Source organism: Heterodontus francisci, chromosome 17 (genome assembly GCF_036365525.1).
Source record: "Heterodontus francisci isolate sHetFra1 chromosome 17, sHetFra1.hap1, whole genome shotgun sequence".
NCBI lineage: Eukaryota > Metazoa > Chordata > Chondrichthyes > Heterodontiformes > Heterodontidae > Heterodontus > Heterodontus francisci.
Window position 1 is genome coordinate 55,220,983 of NC_090387.1, and position 26,388 is coordinate 55,247,370.

The following is a 26,388-nucleotide window of genomic DNA, read 5'->3' on the forward strand; positions in this document are numbered from 1 at the left end:
TGCTAACCACTTCCAGTGGGGTGATGGTTGTTGTTGTGATCAGGGCCGGAGGTGCAACACCTTGTCCCATGACTACGGTTTTCTTGATTCTTCTGGTTAAGGAGAACAAAGTTACAGGCATAGGAGATAAAGTCCATGAGCTAAAAACAGATTATTTGGTAATTTATGTCACTTCTGTTTATGGGGCTTGCTGTTTGCAAATTAGCTGCTATGTTTCCTTACATTACAACATTGACTACATTTCAAAACTAAGCTGATTGTTAAACTCTGAGATATCCTAAAAGGATCTGTATACAAATGCAAGTTAGTTCCTCAGCATTTAATTACCCCTATTTTTTAATACTAAGGGGTAGGAATTATTTAAAAAGTCACACAAATGGATTGAGAAAAGGACATGGGTTTTTCAATATGACTTGTAGTTAGAAACCTACTATGCAAATCTTCCTCAAAGCTGTTTTGTCTTAGTTTTGGTAATTTGACCCTTTCGGATAATGACAAGAAGTGATGGCTTGGCAGCTTTCATAATACTGCTAAGACACAACTAACAGTTTATTACTGCTTGTACTGTTTTCATTGCAGATTTAGGATAGACATGCTTAATTGTTTTATCTCTATATATTTCCTAAAGTTGTCTCAACATGGATTTTTTTTAAAGTAGGAGATTGAAGTGTTGCAGAGACATATTCTTCCAAATATATAGTATATTTTAAATACATGAATATATTTTATATATGTATATAGATTGTGTCCCTCCTTGCCCTTTGCCTCTCAGCATCATAATCCTTATACAGTGAGGATAATTTGGGAGGCTTGGTCCACAGATGTATTCAGTCTCCACAAATGCCATTGTATGCCCAACCATAAGAATGTGCTATATTTAAAATTGTTCAGAAAAATAAAACCTGCAGCTCTTTTTGGAAATGTAGGAAATGAGCTTTCCAACATTAGTTCATGTAGATGCTGTCAGCTTGCAATATATGTAGATTTTAACTTTGCATGTTCTGTAAGGGTGCATTTAGCTGCAGTCTGGGTATAGGTCAAGCATCAACCTGTCTACAGTGACGGCAACTTCAGCTATGCAGCTCAGTAGAAATCTGCGCATGTGTCTATACATGCATATGTAGAACTGTTGTCTCAAACTCCATTTTAAACGTTTAGACAGTGCAATTGCAGATGAAAGATCACAGACCTGAAACGTTAACTCTGTTTCTCTCTACACAGATGCTGTCAGACCTGCTGAGTATTTCTGGCACTTTCTGCTCTCATTTCAGAGTTCCAGAATCCGCAGTATTTTTCTCTTTATTTTAGCAATTGCAGATAATTTTGCAAAAGTGTACAGGAGCTTAAGGGGAGATGCTGGGCATTTTTTTTGCATCTGGTTTAATAGCACAGAGGAGTTATGCTAAATGTGACAGAATAGACTATACAATTAGCAAATGTAACCAGCATTTTCTCTCCCGTGCCTTAAGGTGGGGCTTGGTTTAAGGGGCATTTGATGCTCTCTTGTACTTTGCATAAAGTCATTCTTCATCTGAATATTGTTAGGCAACTTGATTGTGTTTGGTAGGCACCAGAGCTCCTACCCTTGTTTCATATCCAAATACACCAGCACATTTGCTTTCCAGTAGTGGTCACTTGTTAAGACATTAGGAACAGGATTTGTCTGCTCCTTTTTCCTGGCTCAGGGATGTTGAGACCAAATGCATTATCACACCTGCTGCCCTGCTAATTCAGTAGAGACGGGTTCAGTTGTGTGACCTTCTGGCTTGCGTAAGTTTTCTTTGAGTTTAGTAAGTGGTTTATTTGCACGCTTTGAGAATGGATATAGCTAGCTGTAGCTGGCAACACTAATGTGTTAGTTATGTTAGATGATGTGCTGATATCTCATATTAATGACTCGATATACAGAGCATCATCAATACTATTCAGTATCTTAACAATAATTTTAGTATTTCTGTAAACAGACTTGTTTAGTTTAGTTTAGAGATACAGCACTGAAACAGGCCCTTCGGCCCACCGAGTCTGCCGACCATCAACCACCCATTTATACTAATCCTACACTAATCCCATATTCCTACCACATTCGCATCTGTCCCTATATTTCCCTACCACCTACCTATACTAGGGGCAATTTATAATGGCCAATTTACCTACCAACCTGCAAGCCTTTTGGCTTGTGGGAGGAAACGGGAGCACCCGGAGAAAACCCACGCAGACACAGGGAGAACTTGCAAACTCCACACAGGCAGTACCCAGAATTTAACCCGGGTCACTGGAGCTGTGAGGCTGCAGTGCTAGCCACTGTGCTGCCCACTTTTGGTTGCTAAATCATTCCCGCTGCGTCTGAGGCCTCAAAGTTTGAGTTTTAATTTGTTTTACCTGTGCAGTACACTAAGTTGTCCTATTTTACTGCAGTAATGGATATAGCCACACCCTGGGGCTTTACATTCTGCTGTACAGACAATTCAAAGTGTTTTTTTTTTTAGTTGAATAGAAAGTTTCAACTAAAGGCTAAGAAACACTGGCCGTATTGCATAAAGGGCTGAAATACCCAATGATGGATAAAGTTGCGAAGACAGTGACTATCTTTTTGAACTTTAAAGCTTTATCTGCGAAAGATGCTGAACCTTAAATGCCTCAACTAACAGATTGGTCAAAAAGTATAATTAGAATCGATATAAGTTTGCATAGCGCTGCCATGTGAGCAAATATCTCTCCCCATATATCTTACTAGTGGCATGAGGTTGCCTCCTGGACCAGTACATTTGTGCAAATGAGATGTACGTATTGCTGCAGTTGTAATTTGATTTGCAGATGCTTCACTTCAGACTGATGTTGGGGTCATGGTGTATGGAATTACAGCTTGAATCCACTGTCCGGATCTGACCTGACACCGGAACAGAGTTGAATGAAACTTCTGGAAAATAGTCTTGCTTTGCTTTGAGTTGGTCTCATTTTTGGGTAGTAACAGCCAATCTTCATTCCAAATTCATCATTAGCCTTAAATGTATTTGTTTTTTCACTGCTGCTAAAATGGTGCAGTATGATTGTACCATAAGTTGATTTAATCTCTCTTTTAGTTCTGATAAAAGGTCATTGATCTGAAACCTTAAGTTTCTCTGTCCACTGATGCTGCCTGACCTGCTGAGTGTTTCCTGTATTTTCTGTTGTTTTAACGTACCTTTGTTTTGCTGCAGCCACTGAGTTTTCCAGTTTTCTCCAAAACTTAAGAGCACTTCTACAGATATGCAAACGTGATTTGTGGTGCACTGGATGTGTGTCTGGGCATGCACACTTACTCCATAAATTTGGAGGAAGCCAGTTTGAGAAGCCTGTAAAATTCTAGCTGTTATGAATGAGCATTGAACATGGCTCACTTGCAGTTTGCCAGGATGCAAAAAATAGCATTAGTCATCTATTCTAGATGTTTTAGCATTATGTGTCGTCTTGAGTTCCTTCAAACTGTTGAATTCACTAACTCTAGGCCATGCTGCTCATTTTTTTTCATGCACTAGACTCCGATGTAATTCGATGCAGCGTCTCAAGACAGTGGGTACAATTAAGTTGGTGTGTTGGGGGCTGAACAGAAAATAGACTTGTCCTGTTTTAGGCAGAACTGGCCGAAACTTCAACATACTGTGCTGTTATCAGGAAAAATGTTTTCCTACTTTGAGCAAGTTTACAGTAATCTGTCCATGGGAACAAGCCTGTTTTCCTGTGAGGAATTTTTTTTTTCCTAATTGTGTGGCAATAGTTCTGAGTGACGTACTACCTATCTGTTCAATGTCAAGAACTGTATTTCAGGCAATTATCTGTCCAATATTATATTAGAAAAGTTTTTTCAGTGTGCATGGTTGTCACAAGAGATGCAGGAAAGTTCGTTCTCAATAATAGCCCTTTATGGAAAACATTAATTTAAAGCCTTATTACATCTGTCAGAAACATCCCAGAGTGCTTCACACAAGGAATTACTGTGCATTGCAGTGACTTATAAAGGCAGATGAGGCATTTTGTGCATGTCAAGGTACCACAGACAGCAATGAGATGAATCACCAGTTAGTTTAATTTTGGTGATGTTAGTCGATGGAGGAACATTAGCCAGGAGGCAGGAGAGAAAATGGAGGATCGAAAGAGCTATTGGAGCAACAGATCTGGGTGTTCTCAGATATGCATGCTAACCCGATGTCTTCAGATACTGTCACATGCAGATGAGGAGGCAGAGGTGGTCATGGATAGATGTTGCAGGCTTCCAGAGGTAATGATGTGGGGTAGGAAAAGAAGCCATTGCTGGAGATGATCTGGCTATGATTGGATAGGTAAGAGCAGAACCCAAGTAGGACAAAATGTGCATTATAAAAGTATACAATAAATGAGATTGAATTAGTAGAAAGTTGGAAAAGGATCTGAAAATGATGGTAAACCCATCAATTTAACCTTTTTAGACAATATGCAAATGACTGCTGATAGATACAACCAGAAGAGTACATAACATAAGAAATAGGAGCAGGAGCAGGCCATTCAGTCCCTCAAGCCTGCCCCGCCATTCAATAAGATCATGGCTGATCTGTCCCAGTCCTCAACTCCTCTTTTGGGCCTGCTCTGCCTAACCCTCGACTCCCCGAGATTTCAAAAATCTATCTACCTCCTCCTTAAATGCATTTAGTGACCTACCCTCCACAACTCTCTGAGGCAGAGAATTCCAGAGATTCACCACCGTCAGAGAAGAAATTCCTTCATATCTCAGTTTTAAACGTGTGACCCCTTATTCTGTAACTACGTCCCCTATTTCAAGATTCCCCCATTAGTGGAAACATCTTCTCAACATATATCCTGTCAAGCCCCCTTAAAATCTTTTATGTTTCTATAAGATCACCTCTCATTCTTCTAAACTCCAATGAATAAAGACCTAACCTGTTTAGCCGTTCTTGATAAGACAACCCCTTCATCCCAGGAATCAGCCTAGTGAACCTTTTCTGAACAGCCTCCAATGCTAGTATATCCTTCCTTAAATACGGGGACCAAAACTCTGCGCAGTACTCCAGGTGTGGCCTCACCAACACCCTGTACAGTTGTAACAAGACTTCTGTATTTCTAAACTCTCGAATCCCCGAGCAAGAAAGGCCAAAATTCCATTTGCCTTCCTAATTACTTGCTGCACCTGCCTGCTAACCTTTTGTGTTTCATGCACAAGAACATCCAGATCCCTCTGTACTGCAGTATTTTGCGGTCTTTCTCCATCTAAATAATCTGCCTTTTTATTCTTTCTACCAAAGTGGATTACCTCACACTTTCCCACATTGAACTCCATCTGCCAAGTTTTTGCCCACTCACTTAATCTATCTATATCCCTTTGCAGATTCTTTGTGTCCTCATCACATCATGCCTTCCCACCTATTTTTGTATCATTTTTGGATACACTACACTCTGTCCCTTCCTCCAAGTCACTAATATAGATAGTAAATAGTTAAGGCCCTAGGACAGATCCTTGTGGCACCCCACTCGTTATGGTTTTCCAACCTGATAAAGACCCATTGATCCTGACTCTCTGTCTTCTGTGCGTTAGCCAATCCTCAATCCATGCCAACATATTACCCTCCAATACCCTGAGCTCTTATTTTATGCAATAACCTTTTATGTGGCACCTTATCAAACACCTTCTGAAAATCCAAATACACAACATCTCTACTGGTTCCCCTTTATCCACTCTGCTTGTTATATCCTCAAAGAGCTCTAACAAATTTGTCAAACATGATTTCCCTTTCATAAAACCAGGTTGGCTCTGTTTGATTGCAATATGTTTTTCTAAATGTCCTGCTATTTCTTCCTTAATAATGGACTCTAGCATTTTCCCAATGACTGATCTTAAGCTAACTGGTCTGTAGTTTCCAGCTTTCTGTCTCTCCTTTCTTGAATAGGGGTGTCACTTTAGCGGTTTTCCAATCTGCTGGTACCCTACCAGAATACAGTGAGTTTTGGTATATTATGACCAATGCCTCCACTGTCTCTGCAGCCACTTCTTTTAAAACCCTTGGATGCAGGCCATCAGGTCCTGGTGACTTGTCTGCCTTTAGTCCCATCAGTTTGTCCAGCATCTTTTCCCTCGTGATAGAGACTGTTACAAGTTCCTCCCTCCCATTTACATCTTGTTCATCTATTATTGTTGGGATGTTTATTGTGTCCTCCACCGTGAAGACTGATGCAAAATATTGGTTTAAATTATCTGCCATTTCCGTGTTCCCTGTTATTAATTCCCCAGTCTTATCCTCTAAGGGTCCCACACTTACTTTAGCTACTCTTTTCCTTTTTATATACCTGTAGAAGCTCTTGCTGTTTGTTTTTATAGTTCTTGCCAATTTACTCTCATAATTAATTTTCTCCCTCTTTATTAGTTTTTTAGTCATCCACTGCTGGTTTCTAAAAAAATTCTTAATCCTCTGGCCTACCACTCGTTTTCGCCACATTGTACGCCTTTGTTTTTGATTTGATCACCTCCTTAACTTCCTTTGTTATACACTGGTGGTTCATCGTTCTCTTCGAGTCCTTCCTTCTGACTGGAATAAATGTTTGCTGAGTGTTATGAAATATCTGCTTAAAAGTCTGCCACTGCTCATCTACTGACTTTACCTTTAGTCTATTTTCCCAGCCCGCTTTAGCCAACTCTTTCTTCATACCTCTGTATTTGCCCTTGTTCAAGTTGAAAATACTGGTTTGAGAGCCGAGTTGTTCACCCTCAAACTGAATTTGAAATTCTACCATGTTATGATCGCTTCCCCCTCGAGGATCCTTAACTACGAGATCTCTTATTAATCCTATCTCATTACACATTACCAAATCTAAAATAGCCTGTTCCCTGGTAGGTTCTGTGACATATTGCTCTCAGTAACAATCCCTGATGCACTCTACAAATTCGTCTTCCATGCTACCCTTGCCAATTTGATTTGTCCAGTCTATATGCAGATTAAAATCACCCATGATAATTGCAGTGCCCTTCTTACACACCTCCATTATTTCCTGATTAATATCTTGTCCTACAGAGAGGCAACTCTTCGGGGGCCTATAGACCGCTCCCACCCGTGATTTCTTTCTCTTGTTATTCCTTATTTCCACCCAAACTGATTCTACATCACGATCTATTACACTTATATCGCTACTCGCAACTGCACTGATCCCTTCCTTTAATAACAAAGCTACCCCACCTCCTTTTCCTTTCTGACTATTCCTCCGGAACGTCGAATCTCCTTGAACATTGAGATTCCAGTCCTGGTCATCCTGCAACCACGTCTCAGTGATAGCTATCAAATCATATTCATTTATTTCTTTCTGTGCCGTCAGCTCATCTATCTTGTTCAAATGCTACGTGCATTCAGATAAAGAGCCTTAAGCTTTGACTTTTGACCATTTTTACCTACTCTGGTTCTAATTTCTACTGTACTCTTGTGCTTGTATTCTCTGTCTCTTCCTGTCACTCTCTGATTAATGTATGCTCCTTCACTATCCTGCACCTCTGCTCTCTCGTTACTTTTCGACTTTTTAAACTTCTTTTCAATTGAACCCTCCCCCCACTATTTCGTTTAAAGCCTTATCTACAACCCTAGTTATACGATTCACCAAAACACTGGTCCCAGTAGAGTACAAGTCTTCAAATGCTCTGCTAAGTATATGCAGTGCTTCATGAGACCATGCTTGGAGTAATGTATTCAATTCTAGTAAAACTGGTAAGAGGGGATTGAACCGTGTAGGAGGTAAGGACAGTTGAGGTTGGAAGTCAGTAATTGTGTTCCACAAGGTTTTGTTCTGGGACTTTTTCTGTTCACTGTGAACTTCAGTCATTCAGGTTTATATGGCTGGCAGGATTGGTGTCCAAATTTGCAGATGATAACCAAAATGGGCTTTGTAAACCAAAAATCTCTTGACTAAAGTAAGTTGTGGGGGCGGGGTGCGTATGGATAGGGTGATGGAATGAACAAAAAGGGATCCGTGGTTAGGAGAATGAGAACAAAGGGTTGCAGTTGGAAAATTAAGTGTAATATGTTTGGAATAGAGAGCAGGAGAAAATTGTACAGTGCGTTGGGAGGTTGATTGTAGCAGAGACCATGTCAGCATTTAAGAAAGGTTTAGCAAAGCTGGTTGACGAACAGGGGTGTAAGAGGAATTGGGAGCAATGCAGACACGTGGGGTTATGACTACTGCTCTTGTAACAAATAAACAACGATGACAACTTGCATCTTTAAAGTAGTAAAACATCCCAGGGTGCTTCGCAGGAACTTAATCAATCAAAATCTGATGAGTCACATAGGAGTTATTGGGGCAGATAACCAAAAGTTTGGTCCAAGTGGTAGGTTTTAAGCAGCATCTTAAAGGAGGAATGAGAGGTGGAGAGGTTTCGGGAGGGAATTTCAGAACTTTGGGCCTCAGCAGCTGAAGAAGGCACAGCCACCAGTGGTAGAGCAATTTAAAATTGGGGATGCATAACAGATCAGAATTGGAGGAGTACAGATATCACGGAAGGTTGTAGGGCTAGAGGAGGTGAGATAGGGAAGGGCGAGGCCCTGGAGGGGTTTGAAAGCAAGAATTAAGATTTTTTAAATTGTGAATTGCTTACCTGGGATCCAATTGTAGATCAGTAAACACAGGAGCATTGAGTAGTCGGGCATAATGACCTGTTATTGTTTTGTAATTTCTATGCAGTTAGAAATGCCAATATGACATTTCCTGAAACTTGGATCGATATTTTTATCGCCTCCAAACTTGACACCTCGAACACTCATCACTAACCTCCCAAGCTCCACCCTAGACAAACTCCACCTGATATAGAACTCCAGAACTGCCTTGCACGCCTTGGCTCACCCACTGTCTATCTCTGCAGATCTCTGTTGACTTCCACTCGCCAGCGTTTTGACCTCAGAATACTTGTGCTCATTTATAAATACCTTTTGTGGCCTTTCTCCATTGTATCACCTTCAACCTTATGTCCCAGTTTGCACCTGCTAGTCTTCTGATTTCTGGTCTTCTATGCCTCCCTCTCCGCGCAGAGCCTTTAGCCATCATAGCCTTCTATTCGAAAAGATCCCTTCCCAAACCCCTCTGGCTTGCTACATCTCTTTCCTATCTTAAACTGCCTTTCAAAGCTGCTTCTACTAATAGTCTGCTGACTCCCCTCTTTTACAATGCTTTGGGGAGTTTACCTATGCTGAAACTGCTGACTGATGTAAATTATGTATTATCCGATGCACGTATGCCTCTCTGATCAGCTTTTAAAATTAGAAGTCACATATTCAGAATTACAACAACTTGTATAGCGCCTTGAACGTAATAAAATGTCCTAAGGCTTTACAGGAGCACGATAAAACAAGGTATGACACCGAGCCACATAAGGAGATGTCCGGTTAAGTGGCCAAAAGCTTGATCAAAGAGTTAGGTTTTAAGGAGTGTCTTAAAGGAGGAAAGCGAGGTGAAGAGGTGTAGGGAGGGTATTCCAGAGCTTGGGGCCTAGGCAACTGAAGGTGCTACCACCAATGGTGGAGCGACTAAAATCAGGGATGCACAAGAAGCTAGCATTAGAGGAGTGCAGATATCTTGGAGGGTTGTGGGGCTGGAGGACATTAAAGATAGGGAGGGGCAAGGCCATGGATTTTAAAATCAAGGCTTTGCATGACCGGGAGCCAGTGTAGGTCAGCGAGCGCAGGGGTCATAGGGGAACAGGACTTTGTGCAAGTTAAGATATGGGCAGCTGAGGTCTGGATGACCTCAAGTTTACAGCGAGTAGAATGTGGGAGACCAGCCAGGAGTGCGTTGGAATTGCTAAGTCTAGAGGTAACGAAGGCATGAATGAGGTTTTCAGCAGCAGATGAGCTGAGACGGGTGAAGTCAGGAGATGATATGGAGGTGGAAATGGGCAGCCTTAGTGATGGCACAAATATGAGGTCAGAAGCTCAACTCGAGGTCAAATGTGACACCAAGGTTGCGAACAGACTGGCTCAATGTCAGACTGTTACCAGGGAAATGAATGGAGTTGGTAGCTAGGCAACGGAGTTTGGACCGGGGGCCAAAGACAATGATTTCAGTCTTTTCAATATTCAATTGGAGGAAATTTTAGCTCATCTAGTACTGGATGTCGGATAAGCAGTCTGATAATTTAGCAACAGTGGAGGGGTTGAGAGAAATGGTGGTGAGGTAGAGCTGAGTGTTGTCAGTGTACATGTGCAAACTAATGCCGAGCTTTCGGATGATGTCGCTGAGGGGCAGCATGTAGACGAGAAATAGGAGGGGACCAGGAATTGATCCTTGCGGAATACAAGAGGTAACCGTGCAGGAGCAGGAAGAGAAGCTGTTGCAAGTAATTCTATGGCTGTGATTAGGTAGATAAGAATGGAACCAAGCGAGAGCAGTCCTATCCAGCCGGACAACTGTGCTTTTCACACATTCAGACCTTCACCTGGATGAGTTGACTTTAGAAGGTCTTAGCATTCCTTCTGTATTATTTATGTGACTTACTATGATAAAATCTATGACCAGTTAAATATACTGGGATTTGGAATTGTAGAGTTGGGGGTGGGGGCAGAAGAAAAATAGATATTAAGACCAATGCTTTAAAACTGTGAAATTAGTGTAAACTTGGAGTGCTTGAAGGCTGTGGTTCGTAGAAAAATGTCAGGGTATTTTAACATTGACTGCATTTCTATTGTTTTAGAAACTATCTGCAATTCACAAACTCATGGTTGTTGTGCTAGCGTATTGCAAAGTTACCGGTCACTCTTAGTTGAACCAATATTCTGTTCACATTATGATTGATACTGCTGAAGTTTAAAATCCTATAGACAATTGGACCACGTGGAAAGTTTTGCTTTAATTTTCTGGTGTCGAGTTCAAGGACTATGAAAGCAATCAACATATGGTGATATAGTCGACTTATGTTAAATTCTAAGTATGAATTAAGAAAACTGAAATATCACAAATAGCAATATTGGGTTACTTTATTTTAATCTGAGTGTACTCGAGTAATTGATAGCTAGGATTTCCTGGTTAAAAATGTGCATGAGGGGTTATCTTATGGATTGGCCTGTATGATGAATAGCAAGGTGGATTCATCACTACTGATTTTTAATATATCCCCGAAGATTAGGAATGATATTGTTCATTGGAGGCATATTAGGACTGTTGATGTGTATGTCTGTATTTGTTATGTTTTTTAAAAAAAAAACACTTAGGGCCGTAGTCATCTCTTCCATATTCACCGAGTTACATGGCATGTGCTGGTAATTTGAAGAGAGCAGTTTTCTATTTAAGTAAGTTGAAATATAACGAATAAAATCGATTTTTGAATGAATGTATACTGATGGTGTTGACCCTCCCCAAAAACATATTCAGAATGGTTATGCAAGAGGCTGACAGGGGATGATTCTCAACTTATCACTTCAACACAAAACATATTCCAATTCCTAAGAGGTGGATAACACTGACAAATCATTATTTATTGTCAATTCCTAGATGCAGTTCTCTTTGTCTCCTGTATGTCTTCAACATCTCATTATACTTTAAGGGCATTACTATTCTGGAGTCACACGTAAGCCATATCAGCAATTCAGGCGCTTTCATGATCATTATCTAATGCTAGCCCACAAATTACTCGGTTTATTTTATTCAATTTTAAAATTTGCCCTGGTGTGATTTGAAGTCCTGACCCCATGGTTGCTTGTCTGATGACTCAGCTACTGTACCTGATTTTAATAAAATAATATAATTACTGAATATTTTTCAAATGCACGATTTAGAGAGGCTTGATCTGCATTGGCATATAAAGTGAATAAAGCTAAATTTTAGTATTATCTCTCTTTTGCTGTTCATAAAGCGTGCACTTAAAATGACAATTATTTTGATAGTTCCTATTTATTGCCATGTGCGTTTCCTAACCTTACTCCCTATCCCTTCACAAACTATATAGACTTGTTTTAGAACTTATTTCTTCCTATCTTGATTCTATCTTTTCTCCACTGGTCCAGTCTCTTCCCACCTACACCTGTGACTCTTCTGACGCCCTACGTCATTTTGACTATTTCCAGTTTTCTGGCCCCAACCGCTTCCTTTTCACAATGGACGTCCAATCTCTCTGCACCTCCATCCCCCAACAGGATGGTTTGAGGGCTCTCTTATTCTTCCTTGAACAGAGGCCCAACCAGTCCCCATCCACCACCACCCTCCTCCACCTGGCTGAACTTGTTCTCACATTGAACAACTTCTCTTTCAACTCCACTCACTTCCTTCAAGTAAAAGGTGTTGCTATGGGTACCTGCATGGGTCCTAGTTATGCCTGTCTTTTTGTGGGATATGTCGAACAATCCTTGTTCCAGTCCTACTCAGGCCCCCTCCCCCAACTCTTTTTCTGGTACAGTGATGACTGTATCGGTGCCGTTTCCTGCTCCCGCCCTGAACTGGAAAACTTTATCAACTTTGCTTCTAATTTCCACCCTTCTCTCACCTTTACATGGTCCATCTGTGACACTTCCCTTCCTCGACTTCTGTCTCCACCACTGGGAATAGGCTGTCTACTAATATCCATTATAAGCCCACCGACTCCCACAGCTACCTCGACTACACTTCTTCACACCCTGCCTCCTGTAAGGACTCCATTCCATTCTCCCAGTTTCTCCATCTCCGACGTATCTGCTCTGATGATGCTGTCTTCCATGACAGCGCTTCTGATATGTCTTCCTTTTTCCTCAACCGAGGATTCCCCCCCACTGTGGTTGATAGGGCCCTCAACTGTTTCCAACCCATTTCCCGCACCTCTAACCTCACCCCTTCCCCTCCCTCCCAGAACTGCGACAGGGTTCCCCTTGTCCTCACTTTCCACCCATCAGCCTCCATATCCAAAGGATCATCCTCTGCCATTTCCACCACCTCCAGCGTGATGCCACGACCAAACGCATCTTCCCCTCCCTTCCCCTGTCAGCAATCCGAAGGGATTGTTCCCTCCACGACACCCTGGTCCACTCCTCCATTACCCTCACCACCTCGTCCCCTTCCCGTGGCATCTTCCCCTGCAATCACACGAGGTGTAATACCTGCCCATTTACCTCCTCCCTCCTCACTATCCAAGGCCCCAAACACTCCTTTCAGGTGAAGCAGTGATTTACTTGTACTACTTTCAATGTAGTATACTGTATTCGCTGCTCACAATGTGGTCTCTACATGGGGAGACCAAACGCTTTGTGGAACACCTCCGCTCAGTCCGCAAGCATGACCCCGAGCTTCCGGTTGCTTGCCATTTCAACAATTCCCCCTGCTCTCATGCTCACATCTCTGTCCTGGGATTGCTGCAGTGTTTCAGTGAACATCAACGCAAGCTTGAGGAACAGCATCTCATTTACCGATTAGGCACTATACAGCCTGCCGGACTGAACATTGAATTCAGTAATTTCAGAGCATGACGGGGCCCCCCATTTTACTTTTATTTTTAGTTATTTTTTATATTTTTTGTGTGTTTTATTTAATCTGTTTGTTCAGTTTGCTTACCCACTTTTTTCATGTTTGTACTTGCTGCTGTTCAATTTTCAGTCCGTTAACACCCTATCTGTACTAATGATTTGTCTTTCAACACACCATTAACATATTGTTTGCCTTTGCTCCATGACTTTCTGGTCAGCTATTCTGTGACCTTGTACTGTCTGCACCTCCTTTGTTATCTCTTGCCCCATCCCCGCTTTACTTGCTTATAACCTTTCAAATTTCTAATATTTGCCAGTTCTGAAGAAGGGTCACTGACCTAAAAAGTTAACTCTGCTTCTCTCTTCACAGATGCTGCCAGACCTGCTGCGTATTTCCAGCACTTCTTGTTATTTCAGATTTCCAGCATCTGCAGTATTTTGCTTTTATTATATATAGACTTTCCTCCTTTACCCCCACAAAGAAATCAAATATACAACTTTTGATTAGAGTTCAGTAAAACAAATGTGAAGCAGCTGCTTGGATGCTATCAACCTAACCCCGTAAAACACCTCCCTCTTTCTGTTTCCATCCCCTGTACACTGAACACTTTTTTTCCAACTACCTACAATCACAGTCCACTAGTTATAGACTGCTCCTTAAGTGCCAAGCTGATTTACAATCAGTGGTTGAACACATGTTCTTTATAGTACAAAACCCAATTAATATCACTGTTGAAGGAATGTGTAAGGCAGGCCACTTAATGCACAAAATTCTGTCAGTCCTCCCTCCTCCCTCCTCTCCCATTTCCTCAAGGGTGGTCAATATTTTCCAATGACTGATACAGATTATGTAGTATGTACTTGTGGTTACCTTAATTAGAGAAATGTGAACATTCTGCTCAACAGAATTAGGGTTCACTGCTAAAATATCGCCAGTACAATGGTGTTTGGAATGGAATTTCTCGACAGGCAAACCAATATTTCTGTCCTTAAGTAGGAGAGAGCTTTGGTCTTTCAGGCTACATCCCATTGGCACATTCTGAGAAAGGCTTACTATACTAAATTTGCCATCCAGGTGCCGCAGGTCCCTCCACTCCAAAGGCTCTCGAGGATGACTTATTTACTACAACTTTGGAAAATGACTTAATTGATTTCAGAAAAGAAATGAGAAGATTTCTCTTTCAGTGAATTTTTCAGGGAAATTCAATGTTCTGTATGTGGACCTCAATATTTATTCTGCATTTTCAACTTGAATATTGAGTCCACTCTACTCCACACCCACTGAAAAATGGGAAGATGCCTGCAGTTCATGAGAGATTAGACATCTGCTTCACTACTAGGGATTGAATGACTGGCCCACTGGGTTATTAATGACTACATCAAAACTGCCATTTGATAAATGGACAGAAACACAGCCCTTGCTTACTTTATTTCTGTACTACTGACGAAACTCTGGAAGACACCTCTATAAATTAGACCACCAGAAACTGGTTTCTTCCCCTGCACCACCCCCCCCCCACCCAACAAATAAAACAGATTATTGCCTGATTTTTATTATGAAGAGTTATTATCTGTTGTCTGCCCTTAGAAAGGTTGACAGTCACTATGCTTGTCTGCTGGTGCTACTTTTGATCTAGTACATGCCTCCAAGCTGTCCAGAATGAATCGCCATCCAGTTTTTTTTCTCTTTCGTCTCTGGGGTTGTGTATGATATTTGCTAAGTACCCAAATTCTAACCAGACCAACAAAATATTGCAAATGTGGCAAAGATTGCAAGCATCCAGGCAACAGTCACAGATGAATTAGAAATAATTGGGAATCAAATGCATTGCTCGTGGAATTTAAAAAAAAAAGTAACATTAATAAAAGTGACTGACATCAGAATATCATAAAAGCCCAAGTGTCTTTTAGGGAAAGGAAACTGCCATCCTAACCTTGTCTGGCCTGTATGTGATTTCTGCCCTCTTAAGTGATCGGCAAGCCACTCAGTTATTTAGGATAGCTGAGATGGGCAACGAATGTTGGCCTTGCCGGTGACACCCATGCCCAGAGAAAGAAAGGCTGAAACAAATGTATCAATAGCCCATATTTTAGGCTTTATTAAATGAGCTTTTGTCTTCGCCCAGGAAGAAATTTCAGTTAGTTTGTAATAGCAGTTAATGTTCTCCATTAGCTAGTTTTCTGTTGAGACTGATTCACCCACTGTCTCTTCATTACAAAGCATATTACTGACCAGATTTCCTGACGCCTTCAGCTTTTTCTACATGACAGCAAAGAAGCTGCTTATGTCAGTGCCGTGGAACTGTTCCAATTCTGACATGTGAAACATGGGCTGTTTTTTTTTGTGTGTGAATATAAGTCTGCTGCTGGGATAAGGGAGCCGGTATTAGTAGTGTAAATTCCAGGAGCTTGCTCAAAGACGCCAGTCTTCCAGAATCCAAAGTCAAACAGCAGCAGTATAAAAGTGACTTTGTCATCTCTGCACCAAATGAGACTCAAAAACTACCTTTAACCTGTAGGCACACGTTATCCAAACACTCTTGTTTGCATTTAGCTGTGAACAGGGATGCAATTTGCTTGAACTGTAAGTAACATCTGTGGTGATTCATACTACCTCAAACCTGCTCCATGTGAAGTTTGTTCCAGTCGTGAATGTGATCCTGGGGTGTGGTGGTGAAAGTATGAAGAACCAAGTATATTGGCACAATATACCAATCCCAGCACAGCAGAAGGTGGAATTTGAATTTAATTAATAAATCTGGAATTAAAAGCTAGTCTAATGGCCATGAAACCATTGTCGATTTGTTGTAAAAACCCATCTGGTTCACTAATGTCTTTTTTAGGGAAGGAAATCTGCTGTCCTTACCTGGTCTGGCCTACATGTGACTCCAGACCCGCAGCAATGTGGTTTACTCTTACATGCCCTCTGAAATGGCCTAGCAAGCCACTCAGTTGTACCTAACCGCTACGAAGTCAGTAAAAAGGAATGAAACCGGACGGACCACCCGGCATCGACCTAGGCACCGGAAATGACAACGGCAAACCCAGCCCAGTCGACCCTGCAAAGTCCTCCTTACTAACATCTGGGGGCTTGTGCCAAAGTTGGGAGAGCTGTCCCACAGACTAGTCAAGCAACAGCCTGACATAGTCATACTCATGGAATCATACCTTACAGACAATGTCCCAGACATTGCCATCACCATCCCCGGGTATGTCCTGTCCCACCGGCAGGACAGACCCACCAGAGGTGGTGGCACAGTGGTATACAGTAGGGAGGGAGTTGCCCTGGGAGTCCTCAACATCGACTCCGGACCACATGAAGTCTCATGGCATCAGGTCAAACGTGGGCAAGGTAACCGCCTACTGATTACCACCTACCGCCCTCGCTCAGCTGATGACTCAGTACTCCTCCATGTTGAACACCACTTGGAGGAAGCACTTGGGGCGGCACAGTGGCGCAGTGGTTAGCACCGCAGCCTCACAGCTCCAGGGACCTGGGTTCGATTCTGGGTACTGCCTGTGCGGAGTTTGCAAGTTCTCCCTGTGTCTGCGTGGGTTTCCTCCGGGTGCTCCGGTTTCCTCCCACATGCCAAAGACTTGCAGGTTAATAGGTTAATTGGCCATTATAAATTGCCCCTAGTATAGGTAGGTGGTAGGGAAATATATAGGGACAGGTGGGGATGTGATAGGAATATGGGATTAGTGTAGGATTAGTATAAATGGGTGGTTGATGGTCGGCACAGACTCGGTGGGCCGAAGGGCCTGTTTCAGTGCTGTATCTCTAAACTAAACTAAACTGAGGGTGGCAACAGCACAAAATGTATTCTGGGTGGGGGACTTCAATGCCCATCACCAAGAGTGGCTTGGTAGCACTACTACTGACCGAGCTGGCCGAGTCCTAAAGGACATAGCTGCTAGACTGGGTCTGCGGCAGGTGGGGGGGGGAACCAACACGAGGGAAAAACATACTTGACCTCGTCCTCACCAATCTGCCAGCCGCAGATGCTTCTGTCCATGACTGTATTGGTCAGATTGACCACCGCACAGTCCTTGTGGAGACGAAGTCCCGCCTTCACATTGAGGATACCGTCCATCGTGTTGTGTGGCACGATCACCGTGCTAAATGGGATAGATTTCGAACAGATCTAGCAATGCAAAACTGGACATCCATGAGGCGCTGTGGGCCATCAGCAGTAGCAGAATTGTACTCAACCACAGTTTGTAACCTCATGGCCCGGCATATCCCCCACTCTACCATTACCATCAAGCCAGGAGACCAACCCTAGTTCAATGAAGAGTGCAGGAGGGCATGGTAGGAGCAGCACCAGGCATACCTCAAAATGAGGTGTCAACCTGGTGAAACTACAACACAGGACTATCTGCGTGTCAAACTGCGTAAGCAGCATGCGATTGACAGAGCTAAGCGATCCCATAACCAACGGATCAGATCTAAGCTCTGCAGTCCTGCCACATCCAGCCGTGAATGGTGGTGGACAATTAAACAACTAACTGGAGGAGGTGGCTCCACAAATATCTCCATCCTCAACGATGGGGGAGCCAGCACATCAGTGTGAGAGATAAGGCTGAAGCATTTGCAACAAGTCCCCAGCATCACAGATGCCAGACTTCAGCCAATTCGATTCACTCCGCGTGATATCAAGAAACGACTGAAGGCACTGGATACTGCAAAAGCTATGGGCCCTGACAATATTCCGGCAATAATACTGAAGACCTGTGCTCCAGAACTTGCCGCACCCCTAGCCAAGCTGTTCCAGTACAGGTACAACACTGGCATCTACCCTGCAATGGGGAAAATTGCCCAGGTTTGTCCTGTACACAAAAAGCAGGACAAGTCCAACCTGGCCAATTACCGCCCCATCAGCCTACTCTCAATCACCAGTAAAGTGATGGAAGGTGTCATCAACAGTGCCATCAAGCGGCACTTGCTTAGCAATAACCTGATCAGTGACGCTCAGTTTGGGTTCCGCCAGGGCCACTCAGCTCCTGACCTCATTACAGCCTTGGTTCAAACATGGACAAAAGAGCTGAACTCCAGAGATGAGGTGAGAATGATTGCCCTTGACATCAAGGCAGCATTTGACCGAGTATGGCATCAAGGAGCCCTAGCAAAACTGAGGTCAATGGGAATCAGGGGGAAAACCCTCCGCTGGCTGGAGTCATACCTAGCACAAAGGAAGATGGTTGTGGTTGTTGGAGGTCAATCATCTGACCTCCAAGACATCACTGCAGGAGTTCCTCAGGGTAGTGTCCTCGGCCCGATCATCTTCAGCTGCTTCATCAATGACCTTCATTCAATCATAAGGTCAGAAGTGGGGATGTTCGCTGATGATTGCACAATGTTCAGCACCATTCGTGACTCCTCAGATACTGAAGCAGTCCGTGTAGAAATGCAGCAAGACCTGGACAATATCCACGTTTTGGGCTGATAAGTGGCAAGTAACATTCGCGCCACACAAGTGCCAGGCAATGACCATCTCCAACAAGAGAGAATCTAACCATCTCCCCTTGACATTCAACTGCATTACCATCGCTGAATCCCCCACTATCAACATCCTAGGGGCCTAGGGGCTACCATTGACCAGAAACTGAACTGGAGTAGCTGTATAAATACTGTGGCTACAAGAGCAGGGCAGAGGCTAGGAATCCTGAGGCGAGTAACTCATCTCCTGACTCCCCAAAGCCTGTCCACCATCTACAAGGCACAAGTCAGGAGTGTGATGGAATACTCTCCACTTGGCTGGATGGGTGCAGCTCCAACAACACTCAAGAAGTTTGACACCATCCAGGACAAAGCAGCCCGCTTGATTGGCACCCCATCTACAAACATTCACTCCCTCCACCACCGACGCACAGTGACAGCAGTGTGTACCATCTACAAGATGCACTGCAGCAATGCACCAAGGCTCCTTAGACAGCACCTTCCAAACCCACGACCTCTACCAACTAGAAGGACAGGGGCAGCACATACATGGGAACACCACCTGCAAGTTCCCCTCCAAGTCACCCACCATCCTGACTTGGAACTATATCGCCGTTCCTTCACTGTCGCTGGGTCAAAATCCTGGAACTCCCTCCCTAACAGCACTGTGGGTATACCTACCCCAAATGGACTGCAGCGGTTCAAGAAGGCAGCTCCCCACCACCTTCTCAAGGGCAATTAGGATGGGCAATAAATGCTGGCCTGGCCAGTGATGCCCACATCCCATGAATGAATAAAAAAAAATATGCTAGAGTCAGGCATCTCACAGCGTGCCCATCTCGTTAAAACTTATTCTTGCACCCTTCGGCTCAAAAAATCATTTGCCCACAGAGTTGCTTGAAGTGCATGCTGATGATGGTGCAGTGAGGTCAACAGGGTAGGTGGGATCTTGGTGAACAACAGGGCAAATAGTGCATCTCCTTAACCAATGAGATTTAAGTATTCAGAAATAAACATGAAGGCTAAGAAGGAGGGCGAATTCAATGTCCAAATCAGGTACACAAAGAAAAATATAGAGAGAAAGACGAAGAGTTAAGATGAAGAAAGGTGTGAGAAAGAGAAAATAGACAAAGTAAACATAAGATTTTTTTTTTAAATTGCAAAATCTCAAACAATTCACTATCTGAAGGCATAAAACTCCGCAATTTAATTTTTCATTTTCTGGGCGAGAGAAGTTGATGGGGCAACATAAACAATTATCAGATCATTAAAAGAGTACTTATGCTATTTTGATTACTAGACTCAACTTTCTGTGGTGAGTTTAATGGGCAGTTAATCTGGTACAAAAATACAAGTAATGGTGACGAAGCTACCAGATAGTTTAAAAAAAAACACATCTGGTTCACTAATGTCCTTCAGGAATGGAAATCTGCAGCCCTTACCTGGTCTGACCTATGTGTGACTCCAGACCCACAGCTATGTTGTTGACTCTTTAACTTTCTTCTGAGTGGACTAGCAAGGCACTCAGTTGGATTGAAGAAGGTGACTCACCACCACCACCTCGAGGGCAATTTGGGATGGGCAATAAATGCTAGCCTGGACAGCAACACCAACATCCTGTAAATGTATAAGAAAAAAATAATGATCAAATGCAGAAACTTCATGACAATCACAGGGAGAATTAAGGGCAAGATGCCGTTTTTGCAAAGCTACCAGTGGAGCGATGCAGATCAGCCAGCAACTTGTGGCAATTTGCAATTTATGGGCTGGCTATCTTCCTCGCTACAAGTTGCTCCATTTACACTACTTTTATAAGCCAAGCCATACCTGAAAGTTATAGGTTACTGTTAATTTTGAGTAGAAATGAGGTGAGATATCTGAATTGACAACCTGACTGGATTTGTTCATTCAAATGATGGCTAGATTGAAACCAATGATTACACTGTATTAGCATCATAGTTCTTAACTATTGAGTAAAATTTTCCTCTGCCTGTCTTGTTTATTGATGTCTTATTTCTAGCTATTTAATGGGACTGAGGAAAAAGCGAAACCAAAGGAGGAAATGCATGTCATTTATATGTGAAGTGCATGTAATACTTGTGTAAATTGTCTGCGTGTTAGAAATACCTTTTGTGGGGTGGGGGTGGGGGGTGGAATTATCACCAATGGTTTTCAAAATTTATTATTTTGCATTCTGCAAATGTTACTCAGTTTAACAAATTCTGGGGAAACTGAGCTGAACATTGTGATGATGCAGATAGGCAGGCCTAATTTGGCCGCCTCCACTTGTGTTGTGTTTTTCACCAATTGAAGTTTCTTTACTCCTTGCTTTCGGCTGCCAATTGCCAAAGTGTGGAACAAAGTCTACAATCTCTGCAGGGACAGTTAAAATCAAAGATGGTATGCAGTTAATTAATTTGGCTTGTCCAGATTTCTGTGGTTTCTTTTACAGTTTTATCTGAAGCCTAAGGGCGGCGCAGTGGTTAGCACCGCAGCCTCACAACTCCAGCGACCCGGGTTCAATTCTGGGTACTGCCTGTGTGGAGTTTGCAAGTTCTCCCTGTGTCTGCGTGGGTTTCCTCCGGGTGCTCCGGTTTCCTCCCACATGCCAAAGACTTGCAGGTTGATAGGTAAATTGGCCATGAGCAATTGTCCCTAGTATAGGTAGGTGGTAGGGAAAATATAGGGACAGGTGGGGATGTGGTAGGAATATGGAATTAGTGTAGGATTAGTATGGAGTCGAAGAGACTTAGTAGTTGGCAGGAAAAAAGACAGAGGCGCAAGGGGAGAGCCAACTGTGCAACAGCCCCAACAAACAAATTTCTCTGCAGCACCTGTGGAAGAGCCTGTCACTCCAGAATTGGCCTTTATAGCCACTCCAGGCGCTGCTTCACAAACCACTGACCACCTCCAGGCGCGTATCCATTGTCTCTCGAGATAAGGAGGCCCAAAAGAAAGAGTATAAATGGGTGGTTGATGGTCGGCACAGACTCGGTGGGCCGAAGGGCCTGTTTCTGTGCTGTATCACTAAAACTAAAAACTAAAACTAAGGTATTAGTATCAGGTGATCAGACTCTTGAAAGTATCACACTAGATCGTCCATGACACGAGAGGCATAGAAAGGAAACAGCTCTATTTTTCAGTTCACGTGATATCACTAGCTTCTGTGCACCCTAGCTGACTGTACAGAGAACCAATAACGCAACGTAAACAAACTAATATTAGCATACAGAACACTAAAGCAAAAATTGCAATTTTATGACGAGCAAAGAAAGATTGAGCTTCAACTGGATTGTGATAATATGCTGTGCCCTTGGGCAATGACCCATGCAATATATTACCTGTGTATAGACAAAGTACCACCATGGTTGGGTTAGAAAGACCTGCCAAAGCCATTAAATATGATGCTAATTACAGTAGTCTGTTGCTGGTCACTACTATCCATGATTGTTGCATTAACGTCTGCTGCATGCATATGAGACTGCAACTTGCCAAGTTTGCCTTTGGCTTATGAAATGTATGTATAAAAGATAGCTTTAATGTGTTTACTGCATTATTTGTAACAGACAGACAAGTATAGTAAGCTTGAGAAAATTCAGTTGCACAAATGAACATGAACAGTTTTCTCAATGCAGGACACTCCTACTCATCGGATGAAGTGGAGTTAGCACCACCATCAACTGCTGACACTGAAGTTTATCGATAGCAAGGGTAGGTTAAATTGGATCATCCAAGGAGGGGATCCATTGATCGAATAACATGAGGTTTCCTTTAGACGAAGATCCTTAAGATGAAAGGTCCTGACACTGCCCAAGAGTAGTGTTGCAATAACTCCAGTGTCATCCACACTAGGTAACCTTTGCACTGTACTTCCTCAAAGAAACAGTGAGAAGCTAATCAAATCATTATCAAAGAAAGTATCCGAAATGGATTTAGACTTTTACAGCATCTCCTCTACTTGTACCGTTTTCATTTTGGGTTTTTGCCTCAACATTCGCAGGCTCAGTCAGATTGCCAGATATTTCCTTCTAGTATTATACCACAGATAAATCTATTTGCTTTTCTTTACAGAAACAAAATCTCCTGTGTTTCTGACTGAGGACAGACCATTCCGAATTCCTCTTGTTTATTGCCCTGCATTGTTCTCAAACATCAGGGTAATTAGCAGAGGGACATAGGAACAGGAGTAGGCCATTTAGTCTCTCGAGCCTGTTGTGCCATTCGTTGAGATCATGGCTAATCTGCAATCTATCTCCATTTATCTGCCTTTGCTCCGTACCCTTTAATACCTTTTGGCTAACAAAAATCTATGTCTCAGATTTAAAATTAACAATTGATCTAGCATCAATTGCTGTTTACAAAATAAGGTTCCAAGCTTCTGCCGCCCTTTGCATGAAAAAGCGTTTCCTAATTTCATCCTGAAAGGTCTGGTTCTAATTTTTTGACTGTCCCCTAATCCTAGACTTCCCAACTACAAAGAACAAAGACAATTACTGCACAGGAACAGGCCCTTCGGCCCTCCAAGCCTGCGCCGATCCAGATCCTATTTTCTAAGGGTCTGTATTTCTTTGCTTCCTGCCCATTCATGTATCTGTCTAGATACATCTTAAAAGATGCTATCGTGCCCGTGTCTACCACCTCCGCTGGCAACGTGTTCCAGACACCCACCACCCTCTGCGTAAAGAACTTTCCACGCATATCCCCCCTAAACTTTTCCCCTCTCACTTTGAACTCGTGACCCCTAATGGAAATAGTTTCTCCCAATCTATCCTATCTGTTCCCCATTTAATATCTTGTAAACTTCAAATTAAATCATGCCCTAACCTTCTAAATTCCAGCGAATATAACCCTAATTTGTGTAATTTCTCACCATAGCTTGACCCTTGGAGTCCAGGTGTCATTTCAGTAACTCTATGCTGCGCTCCCTCTAAGGCCAATATGTTCTTCCTAAAGTTCAGTGCCCAGAACCAGAGGTATTGCTGTACGCAGTGACGGAACAAATATTACATCTGAAACTAGAGACATTCTATTGGACAATTCTTCAATGTGCAGACTGTCTATTATTCCAGAATCTCCTGCTCCTTGATTAGTTCAAGGAGCATGTCCATGAATGCCGCTTATAGTGCAAAGTGGAAAAGAATCTTGTCCGTTGTTCCTATTTTGTGTGATGCTCTGCATAATCTTCCGCATCCAATTGACATCAGTGTAGAAGTTAATTCTATTTGAGTTCATCTTGGTTACTGTAGTCTTCCACTGCTCATCGCAAGTTTTTTGTAAACTATTGGAAATTATGCAAGCTAGGCCCTCAGTTATTTCCAATCTAATTCTTCACAAGTTAAATGGTTTTATATTACAAATTATTAATCTAGTTTTGGAAAGACAGACTGGATGCATATTCCTCCCACCTATTTATATTGTTCATTGCCATTGTTTATAACCCATTGGAAGGCTGCTGTGACAAGTAGATCCCTTCCAATGTGCATCATTGTGGTGACCGTATGTATGGATATCTTGTGCTGCTTCAGGAGGTTCTTGGCCTGTCACCATTCCTTTTGTTGAGATGTAATCCATTAAGTACAATGGTGCCTGGATAGGCATGGGAAAAAATTGCCAAAACAAAGGAACCCATGAACGTTTGAATTAACAAGTTTTACTTTCTGTTTTTCCTTTGGGCATTTGCTGCTGTTTTAGACACAGATCTAGCTCTGTCCATTTGTATGCATGCAGTATTTGACACATGCTGAGACACAACTGCTAATTTTATCAGAGAACCTACTTGCAAAAGATATGATATTGTTACATCAGGTGCAGCTTGAGACAATTTGGATTCAAGTGGATCATGCTCAAGGCCATGGATGCTCAGCACATTGTGAGCTGTAACAGTGGACTCACAAAAATCTAGTATGTAGATCTCTCTTTGGCCTCCTTATCTCGAGAGACAATGGGTAAGCGCCTGGAGGTGGTCAGTGGTGTGTGGAGCAGCGCCTGGAGTGGCTATAAAGGCCAATTCTAGAGTGACAGGCTCTTCCACAGGTGCTGCAGAGAAATTTGTTTGTTGGGGCTGTTGCACAGTTGGCTCTCCCCTTGCGCCTCTGTCTTTTTTCCTGCCAACTGCTACGTCTCTTCGACTCACCACACTTTAGCACCGCCTTTATGGCTGCCCGCCAGCTCTGGCGAACGCTGGCAACTGACTCCCACGACTTGTGATCAATGTCACAGGACTTCATGTCGCGTTTGCAGACGTCTTTAAAGCGGAGACATGGACGGCCGGTGGGTCTGATACCAGTGGCGAGCTCGCTGTACAATGTGTCTTTGGGGATCCTGCCATCTTCCATGCGGCTCACATGGCCAAGCCATCTCAAGCGCCGCTGACTCAGTAGTGTGTATAAGCTGGGGATGTTGGCCGCCTCGAGGACTTCTGTGTTGGAAATACGGTCCTGCCACCTGATGCCAAGTATTCTCCGGAGGCAGCGAAGATGGAATGAATTGAGGTTGTTTAAATTACAGAGTGCTGTCTATAGTGCGAGTAGCTGGCTTTATCTGTTGACAGCACTCTAGGAAGCTAAAAGCGCTGTTCAGATCTCTTGTGTGAGAGTGTGTATCTCACATGGAAAACTGCATTTTTCTATGCATTAGTTTTGCTTCAAAGTTGGTCATCGGCTGTATCTGGTTTGACATTGATCCTCAGCATTTGGGTGTAATTTTTATTTTCAGGGATTGCTTCCTAGTTTCACTGGCAAACAAGTCATAGTTATATTGGTTTCACTTTTATTTCTCAACCTCCACCCTTCTGTCCACTTCTCCTCCCCACAAGTATGGATCCTTTAACTATTACATCTCTCACAAAGAGCAACTTCGGCAGCCTTGACAATTACTTGTTTCCTGTAGTTTGAGCTGCCCTGCAAAGGAAATTTATATTGAAACAATGGATAGCCAAGTAGTTAATGGAGCATAACTCTCCGCTACCATCTTGAAGGAGAAATCCTGACGGCAGATACCCAGGAAGTAGCCTTGGAATATGTCAGTTTCAATCTATAACACATGCAAGGCTGCGACAAGGAACAATCTTCACACATTCAAGAAGTATGACAGATTTGGCTGCCATGCACAGTACCTTTTGGCAGATCTCCCACCCTCCTTATGTTTCCACTACTTTGTTACGATATGTGCAGAATGCCAAGCAAAGAAAGCGAAATAGAGAAAAAAAAATAGAAATGCTTAAAATCAGAAATAAGAATAGAAAATGCTGGAAATAGACATCAGATCTGTCAGTGTCTGGAAAGAAAACATCAATTAATGTTTGAGTATGGAACTTTTCAGAGCAAAGGTTTCATAACCAGAGTGTTAACCTGTCCTCTCTCTTGACTGGTTATAGTGGACCTGCTGTGTATTCCCACTCTGTCTGTTTTGATTGAAGAAAGACCTTGCCTACCTGAGGTAATTTTTATTCTACAAATGATGTGCATCATTCACACACAACAGTCTCGCCCATCTACCACTGCAGCTTAGTATTCGTGGTTAATT

General features: G+C 42.8%; 1 protein-coding gene across 9 annotated transcripts in view; it reads left to right on the top strand.

Annotated features, from left to right (window-relative positions):
* chd9 (chromodomain helicase DNA binding protein 9) overlaps positions 1-26,388 on the top strand; it is a 287,584-nt gene that overhangs the window by 32,350 nt on the left and 228,846 nt on the right. The window lies entirely within an intron of this gene.